We start from the raw sequence: 10,338 nt of genomic DNA, 5'->3' as shown, positions 1-10,338 counted from the left end.
CTAATGCTCCAATGGAGGGATTTCTATACTGGAACTTCTTGAATAATTCTCAGGGCTGGACTAAAAAAGATCTTGAGAACCAAGGTCTTGTTCACAATAACGCTTCAATATTGAATTGAATTGTTGAATCTGAGATCGTCTGTCCCAGAACTAACCAGGTTGGTTCAGAGGGCTGATGGTTAGAAGCTGGAGGATCAGGTGATGATTTGGGTTGGACACAGTAATTCTTGAAGACGATCTACTATTTTGGGGAAAGGTAACGATGTGTGCCAGTGAATGGATCATCCCCAGAGAAGAGAGAGACCATCCATGTATGTTGTTTTTGGAGTTATAGTACCCTAGTTAAATTCTGCAATTTTCTATGCTACCTGGTGCCAATACTTGCTGGTCTCTATTTCTTTTGCTATAAAAATGAAGAGATTAGACTTGAGGAGCCCTAAGGACCCATCTGGGTCAAATCTCTGATCTGATTGTGATTAAACTATGAGGAAGAAATCATGGCTCTTTTGATGTGTGGAAGGCAGCTTACTCATGGGATCTACTTTGGGATGATTTGAACTCCTGTCAGCTAGTAAGAATTAGCTGTGAAAATTTTTGTGGTGAGAGACAGAAGCACTGCCCAGCTCCTAGTGTTTCTGTGTTTGCCTTCCAAATAATGGCATTTTGCCACTGGTAAGAAAACTGCATGTTTATTTTGTGGCAAGACCTTTCACAAAACAGTCAATCTTATTAAAATCTATAGTTACCAAGGCAACTGTCCTTATAGAAGACATTAAACTGTCTGGTATTTGGTAAGAGAATTCATCAAAATCAGACTGCTTGAAGGGTTGACTGTAGGATGGCACTCAGGGCTTCATGAATGAGTGCCTTCAGAGGCTACCCAAAGGCTCTTCCGCTCATATGGGGCTTCTTTTCTGGCTGAATCCTCACACCATCCCCCTCCTGTATCTTCTTCTCTCATCTGATTGAACAACTCACTCCAATTCAATAAACTTTTCTAATTTCCTATTGTATGCCAACTACTGAGCAAGGTTTTGGGAATACAAAAGCAAAAGGAAACCCTCTCTGCCCTCAAGAGCTTATATTCTACTTGGGGGATGCAACATGTCCATAAAGAAGTCTATACAAACCCTATTGGTATCCATGAGCCCTGTATTTGGGATTCAAGCACCTCAGTTCTACTTCTTATAATCTGGGCCATCTTGGCCACTCACTTCATTTTCTGAGTCTCTATTTCCTCATATTTCAAGTGAGGGGATGGAATAAATTGAACTCTATGTCCCTTGTCATTTGAATTCTAAAATCTTATAAAGATAATTCAAGGGGAGAGAGAGAGAGAGAGAGAGAGAGAGAGAGAGAGAGAGAGAGAGAGAGAGAGAGAGAGAGAGAGAGAAAAGAAAAGAAAAGAAGAGAAGAGAAGAGAAGAGAAGAGAAGAGAAGAGAAGAGAAGAGAAGAGAAGAGAAGAGAAGAGAAGAAAAGAAAAGAGAAAAAAAGAAAAAGAAAAAAAAGAAAAAGGAAAAGAAAGAAAGGAAGGAAGGAAGGAAAGGGGGAGACAAAGAGGAAGAGGGAGAGATGAGAGAGGAGAGAGGGGCAGGAAGAGGGACAATGAGAGGGAGAGGAAGAAGAAGAGAGAGAGGAAGATGGAGGGAAAAGGAGAGGGAAATGGAAAGGGAGAGAAGAGAGAGGGATATACATACACAGAGAGACAGTCAGGGACAGAGAGACAGAGACAAATACAGAGACAGAGAGACAAAGATATATATATATATATATATATATATATATATATATATATATATATATATATATATATATATATATATATATATATATATATATATATATATATATATATATATATATATATACATATATATGTATATATATATAGAGAGAGAGAGACACACAGAGAGAGAGAGAGAGAGAGAGACAGAGAGAGAGACAGAGAGAGAGACAGAAAGACAGACAGACAGACAGACAGACAGACAGAGACAGAGACATAGAGCTTTAAGAGGCAGTGGGTTCAATCAATTGACAAATATTTTTTGAATACTTACAATGTGTTAGACATGATTTTAAGTGTGTGTGCATGTGTGTGCATGTGTGTATGTATTTGTGTTTGCATGTGCACATGTAAGACAATGGCAATCTCCAGTCATCCAAAAGTTTATATTCTAATAGGATCAGGAAATGGTTCCTGTAGAAAGTGTCAACTGAGAGGAGCCTTGGAGGAAAAGTGAGTTCTCAGAGAACTAGGGAGAGAGTGTATTTCGGAAGTGAGGGAGAGATCAAGCAAAGTCATAAAGATAGAAGACATCATGTCAAGTTTGTACTACACCAAGTGAGCCAATGTAGATGCAATCCCTTTTCTGCATCATGAGTCTTATCCAAGAGCAGTGCACCTGGTTGGTGCTTTGGGACAGGGGTTACCTAGTTAAAGGAAAAGGTAAAAGCCCTCTTGCTTGGAATCTTTGGCACTTTCTGCCAGTTGGGAGAGCATAAGTTGTGCCATGTGTAGGTTTTTCAAGCCATCATTCCTGAAATGGCTTCAGACTTGGACTCCTCTCTATTAGAAACAGGGTGACAGCTGGCTGGCAGAGTGCTAGAGCATTTCACCTTCATTTGTCAAGAGTTACTTAGAGCTGATGACTTTCAACAGACTTCCAGTCTTTCTTCCTCCTGCATCTCACTGCGCCTTGGATGCGCCCTTATCAGTGAATCACGGGCTTTCGCTGTGCCGTTCTAATAATAACCAAGCAAGGGCGCATTCGAGTTTGCCAAATGCAAAATGTATATATGTAAGGATGGAGACATATTGATTCAGTGGATCAATGACAACTTCTGCTGCTTAAAAGGAAGTGAAAAGGTGTCACTCTTGGATCTCTTCACCAGGTGAGAGAGAACACATCTCAAAGACTATACTAAGTTAAGATTAACCTTGAATGTCATTGGCTGAACTAGTGTGACATTACCCAGATGGTGTGTTTGGATTGGTTGGCCAAGCCTTAGGTTATCTATAAAATAGTAAATTAGCTTGAAACCCAAAGATTAAAGTGTCTAGAGACACCGTCATGGACATCTCCAGCTAAGCCCCTGAGATGAGTAACTTATGGGAGGGGAAGGGATCACCTCCCCCTCATCTTTCCTTCCCTCTTTGTCTGGAGGAGAGCCTCCTGAGCCCTGAAATCTCTGGAGGAGTTGGGAATTCTCCTCTCCCCATCAGCATCCTAGCATCACCTCTGGGACAACTGTGGTTGACAGTTTATGCATTGGGAGCAGAGAACCGCCTGGGTGTGATAATGAATGGGAGATTGAGGACTCTATTAGGAATACCGCAAAATAATCTATAGCGTGTCTAAGTGGAATTTAATAAGTATTCTCAAAGGGGGAAAAGGACTCCTAGTGGATCAGGATTGTGTGTTACTCTTTTGCTCATATGCTTTAGGCCCGAGTCTGCTTTTCTTGCATGTACTGATGGTAGGATTTTCTCCTATTTTAATTTTTTTTGGGGAGATGGAGGAGATATGATATATAGGACCATGATAAATGCATATTTTTTTTTTTTTTTTGCTGAGGCAATTGAGGTTAAGTGACTTATCCAGGATCACACAGCTAGGAAGTGTTAAATGTCTGAGGTCAGATTTGAATTCAGGTCCTCCTGACTTCAAGGCTAGTGGTCTATCCACTGCACTACCTAGCTGCCCCTAAATGCTTCTAAAAGTTAATTAAATTTAGCTGACTAATTTATATCATTGATAACTAGAAATGGAGGAGCACACCAGTGGGGGCTCAGGAACAATAGCACCATCTCTTTAGGCCAGTTCCAATGATGAAGAAGGCCAACTGCACCCAGAGAGAGGATAGTGGGAACTGAATGTGGAACACAACATAGTGTTTTCATTCTTTTGTTGTTGTTTGCTTGCAGTTTAATTTTATTTCTCATTTTTTCCTTTTTCTTACACAGCAAGATAATTGTGGAAATAGGTATAGAGGTGTTGCACGTGTATTGAATCATTTGCCTTCTAGGAGAGGGGGTGAGAGCAAGGGAGGGAACACAAGATTTTGTAAGGGTGACTTAAAAATTATCCATGTATATATATATATGTATATATATAAATATATATATATATATATTTATTTTTTAAATTAATTATAGTTTTTATTTACCAGATATATGCATGGGTAATTTTACAGCATTGACAATTGCCAAACCTTTTGTTCCAATTTTCCCCTCCTTCCCCCCACCCCCAGATGGCAGGTTGACCAATATCCATGTATATATTTTGAAAATAAAAAGCTTTAATTAAAAAAAAAAGAAAAAAAGAAAGGATATCTTTTATGTGCTACCTCTAAATCTAAGGGGAGACCTAGTAGCTGTTCTTTAGACTTTCTACCTACAAGTGCAATGGAGTTTGGCAGAGTAAGTCCAAAATCTGAATACGTTACTTCTCTTGAGTTTCACAATAGTCTCACCATTCCATTTGTCGCCCAACTCTCCCTTCCACCAGTAACTTAGCAGCCAGCATTTGAGCAGTATCATTGTTGGGCTAGTCTCAGGAGGACTCACTATGTTCAGTTAGTCTGGTCCTGTGATGAGAAACACATAGTAGGCTGCCAAGTCACTTCTGGAGTGGAACAATAGGGTTGCTCTTCCCATGATCGGAACTCTCCTGGCATTGGGGTAAGGGCTGATTGGATGATGATAATAACAAAAACAAGAGCAGTGATGGTGATGGGGACTTACATTTTTAAAGGTAAAACTAAGTTTTACAGCAATAAAATCAAACTTTTCTATCAGTAAAAATTTGGTCGCTCAGAGACCAGACTCTGGCACCCTCTAGTGTCAGTAATGATCCTGAACTTGGATATGAGAAAGGTCTCCTCAAAGCCTTGGAGAAGCCCTTGTGCTCCTTAGGACAGGGCTCTTCCTCAGCTTAGAGGGCAAGCATACTGTGACTGCTCCAGAGGATGAGGTTGGGAGGGCAGCCTCCTCAGGAGGCCAGGAAGAGCAAGAGGAATCTGCAAAAAACAGGTGAGAAAAAAGAGAGAAAAGAGGGAGAGAGGAAGAGGGAGTTTCATGTGGAGAGAAAAAGGGAGAGGCAGCTCCGGGCTTTCAAAGCAGCATCTGGGGCTGGTGAGGGTCAAGTCCCCTTTTATTAAGTGCCTACTATGTGCTAAGCATTGCAGGTACAAAGAAGAAGGAAAACAGCAATGAAGAAAGCCAGTGACAGAGATGGAGTGATGACTAGTTAATCTAGACTGAGTTAACAATAACAACCACCTTAATAGAAACTTTTAAGGTTCTGCAAGGAGGCAGACAGGTGGTCCAATGGATAGAGTCCCAGCTTGCAGTTAGGAAGAGCTGAATTCAGATTCAGTCTCAGACACTTCCTAGCTGTGTAATCCTGGCCAAATCACTTGTTTGCCTCAGTTTCCTTATCTGTAAAATGAGCTGGAAAAGGAAATGGCACAAAACTCCATTATCTGAAAAACTACCGAATGACAGAAGTTTATAAAGTACTTCATTTTTTTTTTACCTCATTTGATCATCCTCACAATAGTCCTATGAAGCGGATGCTATTTATGATGTCCATTTTATAAATGAGGACACTGAGAATAAAAGGCACTGGGTGACTTGTCCCAGAACGAGTCACTGAAGGCAGGATTTGAATTCAGTGTCCTTGATTCTAAGGCTGGCTGTTGTCTAGTGAGTCACCTGCTGGCACACGGATCGAAGGGCAGAGATTTCCAAGACCATTCAAGGCTTCTGCTGGGGATTTGCCACCAAGGGTATATGTATAGGAGAGGTCTGGGCAGGAGAGGAAGCCATCATCTGATAGATTTCTATTTTAACTAGTGATTATTACTATGGAAGTGTTACGTCCACGTCTTTCTAAACATCTGAAAGCATTGTCCCTGTAAACTTTGGTAGCAGCTGAAGGATTCTGGGAACATCTTCAGAAAACTGTTCGTACTTGGGAAAGGGAAACATGAGGAAGTGTGTATGTGGGTGCAGGGAGGAGGAAGGAGCACTCATTATACAGAGTCGCACTTCCATGGGGGGAGAGTTAACAGAATGCTTGGGTTGGAGTCAGAGTGAATATTGAGTTTGAAGGGACATGGGCCTTGATAGAGTCGGGTTAGGGTTAAGGTTAGAGTTGGGAGGGGCGAATTTAGGGTTAGAGTCAGGAGGCACACAGCCTCCAGGGATCTGAGAGTGTGAGCCTTGGCCTCAGCAAGAGATTAGGGTTGCATTTGTGCAGAAATCACAATTTAACCCACCTCAACTGTCATTGTTTGTCCTTTATTCTCAAAGAGAAGCATGACATCAGGGAGATGATCCCGTGACATGCAAGTGAGTTGGACTGAAGTGAAGAAGGGGTGTGCAAGGTCACTGCCTCACTTTCCCCTCCAGAGCCATCTGGATCCAATGGCCAACTGTTGGGAGAGAAGAAACCCGGCAAAGAGGGGGAAAGCTATCAGTGATGCAGGGTTTTATGGGCAAGAGAAGGGATATGATGCAGCAGAGGAGACGGAGAAGGGTCAGGCAAGTGGGGGGAGGACCTCGAGATTCTCCAAGGTTTTAATGTCATTTCTGCCTCTTGATACCTATGAGATCCTGGCCCAGTCATTTCAACTTAATGAGCCTCAGGTAGCTTTCTGTCAAATGAGGGAGATGGATCAGACGATCTCTTCCCAGCTTTAAATCCAGGAGATTATTATTTAGGGCAAGACACAGCTCCTTTGAATCTCAGGCTCATCACCTCCAGGATCAACAGGACATCTTCTATTTGACTTTTAAAGCCGTCCATACCCTGGTGCCCTGGCAGAGTTGAGATGAGGCTACCAGCCTAGTTTTCTACCCTATTGGTGCTGAAAGCTCCGAGCCCTAGGTGAGCTTAGTCTCCACATGATTTTGCACAGCAGAGGCTCCTGGTTCTTGTTGTACTGGTGTGGAGGCAGATGCCATTTTTTAGCATCCTATCGAGACCTACCAAAGTTTAATTTGAAAATTTCCATGTTCATACACCTGGGAGTGAGATCCAACCAAGCACACCTCCCTGTCTTTGGGCAATATATGCAGTTCAGTGTAAGAATTAATTCTTACACTAAAGGAGCTCATCTGGGGGTTGTCCAATGTCCCATGGGGTCATTCTGGATCAAAGGCTGGAGGCAATTTTGACCACTAGAGGGGTGCAAAAGCTACTGACTATTGATTGAGATAGTAATATGAATAGCCAGCATTCATATTATTCTTTAAGGTTCATATGCTATCTCTTCTGGTCCTCACGTTCAGTGACCTGCCCAGTATAGAAAGAGTTTTAAAGTATCTGAGGTAGGATACTCATGTTTTATTTAGAATCCCAATAAAGCACAAGTCGCTAGTTTGTTGTTTGCTCTTTGTTTTCAAAGGGGTCCAACAACATCTTGGGTGACATCTTGACTCTTGGATGAATGGGATTTAATGAGTTGCACAAAATCTCTGTTCTAGAGTCATAGAAATCCAATGTCAGGACCAAAGTCAAGGTGATAACCTGAGAGGCAGTGGATGACCTTGGCCTTGTGTGTGTGTGTGTGTGTGTGTGTGTGTGTGTGTGTGTGTGTGTGTGGTGATGGTGTTTGAATGGAAAACTTTGCTTGAAAGAGCCCTTTCAAGACCAAAGATTCAACAATTCAACTCCACAAGCATTAATTAAACCTCTTCTAGTTATATGGTAGTGAGAGGGACATGTGGACTTGAGCATGTGAAGTAAATAAGTCAAAAATCCATAATTCTGGAATAAGGGGAAGAACTTTAGTTTTGAAATCAGGAGACCGGGGTTCAAACCTTGGTTTGGCCATTTACAAGCTGTATGAATTTACACCAAACTATTCAAAGTCCTTGGGCTTATGTCTCATTTTTTTCCTGATTATATTTACCTCCTTAACACTTAGCACAATGACTGACAAGTGTGTCATCAATGCTTGCTGACTTGACTTGGCTTCTTAGGCAGCTTCCTTGCCTCAGTCCCACGGTTTAGATGACTAGAAGTCTTTCTTTGCTTTTGGATGCATCTCTGGAGTAAAACAAACATTCAATATTTCTGATGTTCCCCAGACCTGAAACTTGGCAGGACTTCCTGTAACTTTCCCACCATTTTATGCTTATGTTTATAGCTTGAAATACATCTTGTAGAGACATCACTTCGGCTTCCTGTGGCCTTGAGTATGTGAGCTCAGGAAATGATTACACTCTGTTTTGAATTATTGGTCTGGTCAATCTTTACTGTAGATACAGTAATGTTGTCCATAGGGGCCCAAAAGTCTTTGTAACTTAAAGCCTAACTACTGTAGACAGTTTGGCTTTGTATTGTAGACATGCTGTAGGCAAGTGACTATGCAAATCTTCTCCCTTGGAGAAGGAAATGGCAAATCGCTTGGATATTTTTGCCAAGACAACTCCATAGACAATATTGGTATTGTTGGGCAGAGTTGGACACAACTGAAGGACTGAACAATAATCATTGTGGACAGCCGTGTAGATTTGTGTCACGGTCTGTGTTTTCGGGGTATCAGCATGACGGCAGGGAGGAAAATTCTCTAGCTTCCAAAATGTTAGCTGCTTCATGTATTTCCAGAAAGTTTCCTATCTAAACATTATAATTAGCTCAAGCTTTGCCAGGGAACTCGGGCAAATAAAAATGATGGCATTCTCCTTATGAACTTCAGGTATCTGATACTTTCTTGGATCTATCTATCTATCTAATCTATTTATCTCTATCTACATTTCTATCTATATATCTATGTATAAATCTATCTATAAAATGAATTATGACTTTTGTAAGTGAAAGTGTACTTTAATTTCCATAAATATGGAGAGAGATTCACGTAACTTGGAGTTCATATCAGGGAGATAGTTTAGCAAATATTTTCATGGGCTTTTATCCTTAACATGGGGCCATCATGCCCAAACTAGCTATTAGCTTTTCAGTAATACAGATGTAAATAGAAATGCATTTATGTAATTGCTAATTATTCTTCAAAAACCTTTGGATCTCAATCATTTGTTTCCATATATATTTCTTTTTCTGCAGTCATTCCCCACCTCCCAGGAACCCAGATCTAGATTTGAAAGATATGTAATAAGTCTTTGGGTTCAATTTGTTCATTTTACAAATAAAGAAACTGAGGCTCAAGGGAGTTTATGATAGGAATGATTGAATATGATTTATAATGTGTATCATGTAATGTATACGCATATTGTAATATATATGCATATATAATACAATATACAATATAATATAATATACAATATACAAATGTATAATGCAATGATTTATAAGATCCCTTGAGGGCAAACTGTGTCTTGGGGTTTAGCCTCTTTCCCTTTCCCTTTTAGGATCTAACATCCTGGTGGTCACCTGCTAGGAACCCAATCATAGTTGGTAAATAATAACAATGAGCTGAGTTACTTGGGGAAATTTATTTCCTCCACTAAGGACCTTGGTTTTCTCACCTAAGATGAAGGGGTTATTCTGCTTTATGCTTCCTGTCTTGTGTATATTTTAAAGAAAATCTATGCTTATGCTGATAAACTGGAGAGTGTTCAGTAGAGGGTCGCCTTAAAATTATGCCATGTGAAGAGAGACTGAAACAACTGGGGATGTTGTAGCCACGGGGTGCCTGGATTTTAATAGAGGGAGCTCCAAGATAGGAAATTTAACAGAATGTTTACAAAAAGACTTTTATGGAATAGAAATAAGCTCACATTTTCAGCCTTGAGGAAAACCCCGTTACAGTCTGTGGAATAGCAGTCTTTAGGGGAATCTTCCCCAACACTGACCCAATCTAGAGACAGCTGAATCAGAATATTCCATATACCAGAGTGCTGCTGGGTAAGCAAGCTAAATCGTCCTGGTGAGACTCTAGACAGTTGAGGGAGTTCACCTGGCCAGAGGCCCCACCACTACTTAACTGAGCAATCATAGTACATCATTCTGTTCCCTGGGTTCACACCACCATCACATTTTTTTTTTTTTTGAGGGGAAGGAGCGGATTAAGATAAATCCTTTTGCTTCCTTTAAAACACCTACAAATTCCCTGTCTCCCACAGATGTTTATCCTGGAAAAGGGAGGACTTAGTCGGGACCATTGGTCTAGAGCTGGAAAGGATATCAGAGCTCATCTGGTTCCAACTCCTTCATTTTTGCATTGAGGAAAATGGCCAGGACATCTGAAAAGTTATCCTATGGTGAAGAGTTTACACTATATCTGCCTGACCCAAGAAGGTACAACAAGAAGCAAGGGATGAAGATGCAAAAGGGACAATTAAGGCTGGACATTAGGGAGAATTTCCA

Source organism: Sminthopsis crassicaudata, chromosome 2, assembly GCF_048593235.1.
Source record: "Sminthopsis crassicaudata isolate SCR6 chromosome 2, ASM4859323v1, whole genome shotgun sequence".
NCBI lineage: Eukaryota > Metazoa > Chordata > Mammalia > Dasyuromorphia > Dasyuridae > Sminthopsis > Sminthopsis crassicaudata.
This window is presented reverse-complemented; position numbering follows the sequence as displayed.